We start from the raw sequence: 10,249 nt of genomic DNA, 5'->3' as shown, positions 1-10,249 counted from the left end.
CCAAACCATTTTGTTGTGGAGTACCTGCAGTAGTTTTATGCCTTGCAATACCAGAGGCAGCACAAAAACTGTCGAATGCCTCATTGCAAAATTCAAGGCCATTGTCGGTTCTCAACCTCTTGACCTTTCTGCCAGTCTGATTTTCAACCAGAGTCTTCCAACTTTTGAAATTCTCAAAAGTTTCATCCTTAGTCTTCTGGATGAATACCCATAATTTTCTGGAATAATCATCTACTATGGATAGAAAATACCTTGCTCCTGAATGTGATGGACACCTTGCAGGCCCCCAAAGATCAGCATGGATGTAATCAAGGGATCCATGTGTTCTTTGTTTGCCTTTGTTGAACTTCACTCTGCAAGATTTTCCAAGTACACAGGGTTCACAAAACTTCAGCTTTTCGACTTTGTCTCCACCAAGCAGATTTTGTTTCCCTAATTCGATCAGACCCCTTTCACTGACATGGCCCAATCTCATGTGCCAGATTTCTGTTTTCGACAAAGGTTTCGTGGATGCAACATTTGTCGAACCACTTACAACTTCAGCCTCAAGGGTATACAAGCCTTGTTTCTTCACGCCTCTCAAGACTTCCTTCGAACCCTTCATGACTCTTAGGATACTTTTCTCTCCTTGGAAAACATATCCTTTCTTGTCGAATTCACCAAGAGAAAGCAGATTTCTCTTCAAATCAGGAACATACCTGACTTCAGTCAACAACCTTATTGACTCATCATGGAGCTTGAATCTCACAGATCCAACACCTGCAATCTTGCAAGCCTTGTTGTTTCCCAGCAATACTGATCCACCATCTTGATCACATAATTCCTCGAACAGGTCTTTGTTTGGAGTCATGTGCCAAGTGCAACCTGAATCCATAATCCACTCCTTCTTAGAGTCACTGCTTGAAACCACAAGAACATCAGATGATTCGAAATCATCTTGAACAATGGCAGCGTTGCCATTATCCTTACCTCCATGATATTTCAAGCGTTCAGGGCACACCTTTCTTGTGTGACCCTCCTTCTTACAATGGTAGCATCGAATGCCAGATGCTTCGCCACTGTAAGTCTTCAACTGGCTTTTGCCTTTCTTCTTGTCGAACTTACCATCCTTTCGTAAGAGTTTTCCTTTAACGGCCAAACCTTCGCCAACAGTCGAAGGTTTATGCTCCTTTCGTTCATTCAAGTCTTTAGAGTACAAGGCTGATTGAACTTCTTCAAACGTCAGGGACTCCCTTCCATACAAGAGAGTTTCTTTGAAGTGAGCATGTGATCGAGGCAAAGCGCACAATAGTAACAGCGCTTGATCTTCATCATCAATCTTTACATCGATATTTTCAAGATCAAGAATCAGCTTGTTGAACATATCCAACTGCTCAGCCAACACTTTGTCTTCAACCATCTTGAATGAATACAAAGCCTGCTTCAGGTAGAGTCGATTTACCAGCGATTTGGTCATATACAAACTTTCAAGTTTCGCCCATAACCCTGATGCCGTCGTCTCCTTTGATACCTGTCGTAGAACCTTATCACCAAGGCTCAACAGAATTGCGCTGTGTGCTTTCTCGATCATAGTTGTCTTCTCCGCTACCGTTAATGCAGCATTCATGGCTGCCTCTCCCTTCAACGCTTCCAAACAACCCTGCTGAACCAGTAGGGCTTTCATCTTCAAGCGCCACAGACCGAAATCATTCACTCCAGTGAACTTTTCAATCTCATACTTTGTTGAAGGCATCTTCTCCACGCTCACCGCACCAATTTGTTGTGAATTCAATGCCAAGAACAAAGTATAAAACAAGGAAGAATAAAGGACAAGGAAGAAGAGGAACACAAGAATTGGTTATAACTGCTATTCTTTCACTTTCTCTTAGAACAAGATTACAAGTTTACAAGAATAACAAATAACCTCTCTCACCCTAAATTAGGATTTGCAGCTTAGCAATGATGAGAGACTAGTATGTTATTTATAATAAAACCTAACATACTAACTAATGGGCTTTTTCCACAAGGCCCATTACACAAGCCAACTTAATAAACAAGCTAACTTAACAAATTAGGGTTTAAACACTAAAACCTAATTTAACATGCTAACAACCCTAGCATCTTCGACACAAGCATGTGAACAACCTTCGACTTCATGCTTAATCCTGTCGAACCAAGAAGCTACCCTTCGACCATACTAGAGTTCGATCCAATATCTCACACATACTTTTAAGATATTGGATATAAGTAGTTCAGAAATTATTAAGAAAGGTTGAGAAGTAATATAAATATTGTTGTAACAATTTTAGTATGTGATATCTTAATTGGGTTTGACGTTAGGTTGGGACTATGGTATAGAAACATAAAAGCATATTAATAATGTTGCAAATAAGGTTTAATAATACAAAAGAAAAGTAATGTGAGAGCTACCAAGGTCATTGATGAGAAATAAGCTCCAATGTTCTAAAGGTTATAAACCTTGTACATCCACAAAACAACCCAGCTGGAACTTGTTGCACGTTTAGCCTTTCTGACAAAAAAATTATCCAAAATGGCATACAAAACGTTGGTTATGTTGCTGACAGGGAAAACATGGTTTAAGTTGCAGATTTTTATCCACGCTTGGCCACCTTGTTGACCTTTGTTGATGATAGGTCACCTTCGCTGAGAGTTTGCATCGGTGATTCAACCGCGTCTTCGGAAGGCATCCTCTTGACATTTTCCAAAGGTGTGACCGGATCGGGAATAGGCGACGAGGAGATTTCCCCTTCCTATTCGATAAAAACCAAAGAGGACAAATAATTAGAAAGCGAGATTGGATTCCCATTACGCTCAGGATCGGTATATGGAAATCCACCATACCGTTTGAGGTTGTAAATTATCCAAGGAAACATCCTCGCCAATGCTCTCCAATTTATGCAGAAACATACTTCATAAAGTCTTGATATTTTATTTAGGAAATAAACAATAGATGATCAATTTGGTGGATAGAATTTATACCATTTCAGATTGAGTAGTGGCCTCAAGGTTGAGAAATGTCTGTTGTAAAAGAAGCATGATTAGTATTTTCCAACATAATATATAAATGAGAAATTATACTTGTTTCTTAAAATATAAGGTGACAACCTCCTCAGATCCAATAGCAACATCTTTTCCTTCAAGTTGATCAATAATTTGTTTGTCCCGGAGATACATGACAACAGAACCATTTTTAAAGCGAGGGTTCAAATTAATCTTGAAAGCAAACTTTATCCCCAATAATGCGTCCAGTGCAAGGGGATAGTCCAGTGGATCAGTGATTCCACTCTGATATACAAATGTTTAATAAGTTAAGTGTTAAATACAGTAAACATAAGGCATGAAAAAACAAGAGTTGTGTTGTTTAAATCACCTCAACCATGGTCGAACGAAGAGCTGCCGCAGATGTTTCTAACAGTTCAGCGGCCTCACGGTCTCAGAAAACAAACTTCCAGCTGAATCATCGTGAACTACTTCAACACGTACGAAACCTAAACAAAATAAATAGTGGTGAGAATGAAAAAATAACAAAGGGGACGTAGTTGTCATCAGAGTATGCAGGTAAGATGACCTCCAGATTTCAGCCTCAGTCCTGTGTCCGTCTTTGCAAAAATAAGGTGGGTTGTCTCCCTTAGCCATTTGAGGACATTTATGGCAAGCCTTATAGTACCATCCATTTGTATCAGGAATAAGCTTGTCCATTGTAGCAAAGGTAACACACATTGTTGGATGCAAAAGATAGACATACTAAAATGTTATTTACCGGGTGTGTAGTATGGGCATTCAACTATAAAGCTCTTGGGCTTGCGACGTACTTCAGACAATACAATAATTTCTGATAGTGGTAAGTGGGAAGCCTTTGAGAATTTTGTTAGTGCAGCATCTTTTTTGGTTGAGCTAAACATTTCAAGAACTAAAGAAAACTTTGTAAAGGTGTAAGCTTTTTCAGTTAAACATTCATGCTATCCCACCACTTTCATGGCAACCATAGTCATAAGCATACAACAGAGCAGGAAAAATATATACAATGGTAGTACAGATTCAAGAAATAGTTTCTATCAGATCTTAACATGATTGAAACAACCATAAAAATACAAAAGAGGTAAAAACATAATGGTGTAAACAAACACATAACTCACTTGTTTGTCAACTATGACCATCTCAAAATGCTCATTGTTTGTCATTGTAACTTTCCAATTATGCTGAATCTTCACTGTCAGCTTCCATAGCTCCTTTCTTTCGTTTGTCTCCAACCATGTCATAAGGTCTCGCCATGGGTGAAGGGGAGATCGTTTGCAGATGAAAATAGAGGTAGATCGTGAGCAGAAGAAGAGAACAAAATATAGTTGAAGGAGGGTTAGGTAGAGGAAACACAAAATAGAGAGAAAGGGAAACTAAAGGAAGGACCGGTTTACAAAGAATTGGTGATGGAACGGTACAATAGAAGGATGGAAACCTTGAGCAGTGTGTCAGCTACATGAACAAAAAGATGATTTTTCAGAACCAAAGGATACAAAAAAGTTACATCTTAACGGAAAAAGGTTTATATTTTTTAAGAATGAGTGTATTATAGAAGTTATGTTTTAGTCCAAACATACATGGATAATTAGATAGTCAAGATAAGGGTAGAAAATGACATGAAAAGTGGAAAAAGTGGTTATGTGGCAATTAAATAGTAAAGGGTAGTGTGGAGTTTTCCAGAGCATTGAGTGTTCATATATAGTAGATAATATTTATAGATATTGAGGAACTGTTTCTTTCAGATTTAAAAAAATGTATTTTTTCTTTGTATTTTTTAAAATACATTTTTCAAAACCGTTTTTAAAAATATTACATGTTTTTTTATATTTGTTTTTTCTAAATTGAAACACTAATTTTGACATCCTAGAACATCAACATAGATTATTGAAGACCAAAATTTTGTTAATATCGCAATTTTAAAAAAAAAAATTGTATTTCAAAAATGATTTTTATGAAAATCTATTTAAAATAGCTTCAAAATTAAGTGATTTTCTGAAATTTTGATATCCAATATTTTTTTCTCATAAATAGATGAAATACCTAAAATCACATTTTAAGAATAACTATTCAAACAAAATTTTCATTTGAAGCGTTTATAAAAAATTTCTTTGTAAAATTTTTTTTCACAAAATTTTGTAACACTATAAAAATCATTTTAAAAAAAGCCAAAACAAACGGGTCCTTAATTTTAAAATAGTCCAAATAGATTACTGAGATTATACCAAAAAATTTCCAAAAAAATCTTATATTTATACAAACTATTTACGTTATAATTTAATTATATATTTACATAATTCATTTACTAAAAAAATTATATCCAAAATTTTGCTGCATATTTACATGTACATAAAATTTAATGGTGTCTTATAATATATTGTTTTACTTTTTTCCCATTTATTTTTTATAGTTATGATATAAAATTAAAAAAGGAAATTAAAAAGAAAAGCATTATTAGGATGGCACATCAGCAAGAAAAATTAAATATTTATAAGAATTTTTTTTAAAATATCTATAAGAATAAAATAAAAGATTGTATTAAACTCTTTTAAAATAATAAATTTGTTATGAAATTAACAAAAACAATATAGAGATGAAGGAGAGATGAATGAGAGAAAAAGATATTGTATTATCATCTTCTTTCAAGTTACCTTAACATTGCAACGTGATCCATATTTATAGTACATGACCAATAACAACCACTAACTCAAGGAATACACAAAGGTTAGGAACTTAATATATAGGAGTTAAGGAATATAGAAAGATTAGGGAAAATGAACATCCACATCTATTTACTATCATTCATAACACTCCCTCTTGGATGTTTATTGAGGATATGCCTCATTAAAACCTTACTAGAGAAAACTCAGTGGGAAAAATTCTAGTGAAGGAAAAAGAGTACAATATCCTTTGAATGTGAAATGCCTCGTTAAAAACCTTACCAAGAAAACCCAGTGGGACAAAACCATGGTGAAGGGAAAAAGAGTACAAAACATATGTATTTCTCCCCCTCATGCAAACATTTATATGTGTGACGATATTCTTTGTAGTCGTTGCTTAAAATGTCTTCTTCGAAGTGACTTTATGCAGTGCTAATAGTTATGCAGGATTTGATGAAGTTGTTGCCATGAGTTGTTTCATAGATCTCCATGATATGGTTGTACCATCACATGTAAACAAATAACCTGTTTCTGATCTACTATTGTGAGAATCTCACAAGTAACCAGCATCTCTAAGATAACGAAGTATATGTTTGACTTCTTTCCAATATCTTTGTGTAGGCGAATAATTCTATCTTACTTATAGATTGACCGCAAATGATATATCATGATGTGTATAATTAGAAAGGTGCATTAGTACTCCAATTGCACTGAGATATGGTACTTCAGGACCAAGCAATTTTCATCCTTTTCTCGAGGCCTAAAAAGATATTTCTCCGTGTCTAATGATCTAACAACCATATTGGAGTAAGCAACATGTGACATTTGTCCATATAGAATCATTTCAACACTTTTCTATATAGCCTTCTTGATATACAAATATTCTTTTGTCCAAATGTTCAATTTGCAAACCTAGACATATTTTGTCTTTTCTATATCCTTCATCTCAAACTCTTTATTTAAACAATTTATAGCTTTTGGAAGCTCTTCAGGAGTTCCAATAATATTTATGTCATCCACATAGATAACTATTATTACAAATTCTTTTCCACATCATTTTATGAAAATACAAGTACAAATTGAGTTATTTGTATATTCATCATTTAGTAAATATTCACTGAGGCAATTATACCACATGCATCCAGATTCTTTCAGCCTATAGAGAGACTTGTTCAATTTGATGTAGTAGTTTTCTCGAAATACACAATTACATGCCTCAAGTATATTGAACCCTTCAGGGAGTTTCATGTAAATGTCACTATTAAGTGAACCATATAAATAAGATGTCATTACATCCATCATGTTCAAATTAAGCCATTCATGTGTTACAAGACTAATTAATCATCAAAAATCGATTAAATCCACTACAGGTGAATATGTTTTATCAAAATCAATCTTAGGTCTTTGTGAAAATCATTGAGCAATAAATCAAACTTTATATCATTCTTATTTTTCTTTTTCATAAAAACTCATTTATATCCAATTAGCTTCACACCTTGAGGTGTTCGGACTACATGTCCAAAATTGAGTCACTTGTAAAGTGAGTTTAATTCTTCTTCAATTGGATAGATTTATTTTGGCCAATTTTCACTTAGTCTACAATCTTTAATAGATTTTTACTCATGATCCTCGTTATCATTGATCACTTTTAGCGCTATATTGTATACAAAGACATTGTCAATATTGACTTTATTTGGTTATCTCAATTTCGGTTCCATTCCATTTCATCCATGACATAATTTATCGAGATCTCTTAATTTCATATTTCAAGTACTTGATTTGTTCTTCTAGAACTGAAAATTAAATTAGGTCAAAGTGCTCTTAGCATTTTCATATCCTCACTTGGGTCATCTTTAGTTTATTTTCTTAGTAGAGGACTTTTAACATTAGAACAGACTTTCATACCACGCTTCAGACGCAACAACAACTCATTTGCAATATTATATTATCCAATAGGAGAATCCACTTTGAGTGGAGTATTATCAGTTGATAATTTATTTCATAAACCTTGCAAATGAATAATATTTTGAACTTTTAGTTCATATTGATTTGTACGAGGATCAAGTCAAAAATTTATTTTAAATTGTTCATTTGAACTTCTTGTTCATGATTTCAACTGCTTATTTCCTCCTCCTAATATTGGGAAAATTAATTTATCAAGTGATAATCAATCTACTGGGCTGCAATCAAGTATTTGACTATTTTCTCAAATTATATCCTCAAAATTGAGAGTCATTATATTTTTCCAATATTCTTTCACGACTCATCTTAATGTATTATATTGGAGCATTTGGAATATACACAACACATCCAAATATTCACAAATATGAGAATTATTATAATAAATTAGGGAGGACTAAGATATAGTATCTTGTTGGCTTAATGCGAATAAATATCTTAATATCATACTTTGGGTGTTTCAAATATATAATTTAGAATTGATAATCTCATAAGTATCAACCATATAATTAACTTTAGACGTCTAAAGAATGGATCTTCGGGTCCATTTTCTTTTTATGAACATATATTATATGATATTCAATATCAATTTTAATAATATATGTGATACTTATACAAGAATTTCTAAAAAAATCCAGAAAACAAGATCTTAGTCTAATTACTTGAAAAAATAATTTCACAAACTTCTGATTGTGAGTAGAGACATATGCATGATATTTTAATCAATGCAACAATTAATGTCATAAAAAAATAAATTCTCAAATTTTTATTTTCCTTTAGAAACACAAAATTTAATGGATTGAAGAAACTTCTGGTTCTTCAATACAAATTATTCACATCATATTATATCCGAGATGAACCAAATGGTTTTACCAACGACACATTTAAGCGTAATTTGTAAACTACTGGTTTACAATGACATGTGGTTAAATTGTATTAATATAAGTGTAGTACAAGCCCGAGGGAAAAGCCGATAGCTTTTCTATTATACATTTTATGTCCAAATTCATTTGTGTAATACAAAGATATTCAATACCTCCAATATAATTCATGTGAATTATCTATGATGAAAAAAGTATTTGGAAAGACATAAAGAGAACACACAGAAAGAAAATATAAAGGATTATAGTTCATTCGAATCTCGACTTTATCCAAATATGAGATTACTTTTGTGTGCCTTTAAGATGGACTAACAAATGTCATCTATACACTGTACTTGTAAAAAGAAAAGAATAGTATAATTTAGATTTATATTAGAAATCTAAGCACTATTATAACAACTTTAAAATATTAGCAACTTTAGACTATTGATATATTCTTTAATAGATTGCAATGTTTTAATTCTCTTGTTAAAATATCAATATTTAGAAATAATACGAATAAATAAATTGTATCAGCAAGACTTTGTTTAATATGAGGTATTACAATTGAGTACATAAATTAAACACTGATCATCCTAATTTTGGAGCATCAAGAACTATATCTAATTTGTGTAATGATTGACAATATATTCAAAACCAATATAATAGTATCCCAAAATTAATAATTATAATCATACACACGCATATGCACATATTAACATATAATTATCAAAATTATACAAAATCATATCATCATATAATTATGCTGTTTTACTATCCTTCAGGGATGTTTAATAAGATCTTCAGTAACTATATAAATAATTTGTTATAAATAATGATCGAAGACATATAACCATCCTGCTGGGATGCATTAAAATTTTTTGTGTTATTCTTCTAGAATAACAATCTTTTTATGAGCATATTACAAATTATAAATTTTTAGATCGATACAACAACAACACAAATTTATGAAATCCTTCAGGGATATTTTAATATTACTCTTGCAATATTTTTGGGATGCATGAAGATCACAATTGATATTATTCTGAGAGCTTCATTTTACTTAGAAAATTACAATATTTGCAATCCTTCATAGATGTATACCATTAAATTATGAAAGAAAATTGGATCATTTTTATGAAATTTTATTTCTCAAAAATGTAGGTTACAAATATTTACATCATCAATAAAAGAAAAATAAAATTTCTTTGTGAAATCCTTCTAGGATACTTCACTATTATTGATTCAATCATCTAGAATTCGATAATATAGGTGATGCAATCATTTTTCAGATTTTTAACATAACAGATGTGTTATACCCCAAAATTTGCCCGCATCTTTTTTCAAGAAAAAACTCCAATCTAAAAATTAAGAGTCTCATATAATCATGGATTTTTATTTCAATAAATATCCTGACATGTGAAATACTTAGTTTTTAGAATTTTTCTTATACACTATTTTGGCTTGCAGTTGAATTTATTCTTACGCAAACGCCAAATACTGTTTATTACTTCACACATGCTATTTATTTATTTACAGATAAATAGTACTGACACAATTGGTACAGAGTTAAATCTTTTGCAGGCGCAGAATCAAGGAAACTCAGACTGTACTGGTAACAAGTAGATTACTATTATCTTTTGTTTCCCATTAATTTTTGTACTATATTCCATTATTTTCAAAATCTTTTCAAATCTCTTTTTCCCTACACTATCATACACTTTCTTTCAAATCTTACTTCCACTCAAATTTTCC

At 32.2% G+C, this 10,249-nt stretch overlaps 1 long non-coding RNA gene across 1 annotated transcript; it reads right to left on the bottom strand.

Annotated features, from left to right (window-relative positions):
* Window positions 1-2,406: 2,406 nt before the first annotated feature.
* LOC131657076 (uncharacterized) lies at window positions 2,407-4,512 on the bottom strand. The gene is made up of 5 exons (XR_009300462.1): window positions 3,569-4,512; window positions 3,371-3,488; window positions 3,106-3,285; window positions 2,842-3,018; window positions 2,407-2,750 (listed from the first exon to the last, which is right to left on the bottom strand). It is a non-coding gene; the product is annotated as an uncharacterized LOC131657076 (long non-coding RNA).
* Window positions 4,513-10,249: the final 5,737 nt, after the last annotated feature.

Source organism: Vicia villosa, linkage group LG3, assembly GCF_029867415.1.
Source record: "Vicia villosa cultivar HV-30 ecotype Madison, WI linkage group LG3, Vvil1.0, whole genome shotgun sequence".
Lineage (NCBI taxonomy): Eukaryota > Viridiplantae > Streptophyta > Magnoliopsida > Fabales > Fabaceae > Vicia > Vicia villosa.
This window is presented reverse-complemented; position numbering and strand designations above follow the sequence as displayed.